Source organism: Rhincodon typus, unplaced genomic scaffold, assembly GCF_021869965.1.
Source record: "Rhincodon typus isolate 14 unplaced genomic scaffold, sRhiTyp1.1 hic_rhity00001113, whole genome shotgun sequence".
NCBI classification, from domain to species: Eukaryota; Metazoa; Chordata; class Chondrichthyes; order Orectolobiformes; family Rhincodontidae; genus Rhincodon; species Rhincodon typus.
Genome location: NW_025966751.1, coordinates 22,235 through 22,938, shown reverse-complemented (window position 1 = coordinate 22,938; position 704 = coordinate 22,235).

Genomic DNA, 704 nt, shown 5'->3' with positions numbered 1-704 from the left:
TTCTATTCTTCCTTGTTTGGTTCAATCTTTCCACCATTCTTTCTTTCTTTTTTTCCATCGTCATTTCTTTCTTTTTTTAATTACTTTCCTGCTTTCTTCCTTTCTTTTTATTTGTACCATGCTCCTTTATGTCTTTCTCTTTCTTTCTTTCTTTCTTTCTTTCTTTCTGTCTTTCTTTCTTTCTTTCTACCTTTCGTTCTTTTCTTCTTTCTTTGTTTTTTTTTGCATTCTTCAGTTCTGCTTCGCTTTTCCCATTCTTTTTTTCTATATTTTTTCTTTATTTATTTCCTTCATTGGCTCTTTCTTTCTTCTTCCTTTCTTTCTTTCCACCTTTCTTTCTTCCTATCTTTCTTTCTTTCTTTTCTCTTCTTTTCTTTCTTTCTTCTTTCTTTCCTTCGTTCCTTCTGCATTTCTTTCTTTCTTTCAACGTTCTTCCCCTTGTTTATTCGGTTGCTTCTTTCATTTCATTCTTTGTTTGTTTCATTCTACTTTCTTTCCTTCTTTCTACCTGTCCTTCCTTCATCGCTTTTCCTTCCTTCGTTCTTTTTTTTCCCCTTCTTTCTATCCTTCCTTGTTTGTTTCGCTCTTTCCTCCTTTCTTTCTATCTTTCTTTCTTTCACTGTTTCTGTTTCTTTCTTTGTTTCCTAATTTATTTCATTCTTTCTTTCCTTCCTTGTTTTGTTCGTTCTTTCCAATTTCCTTCA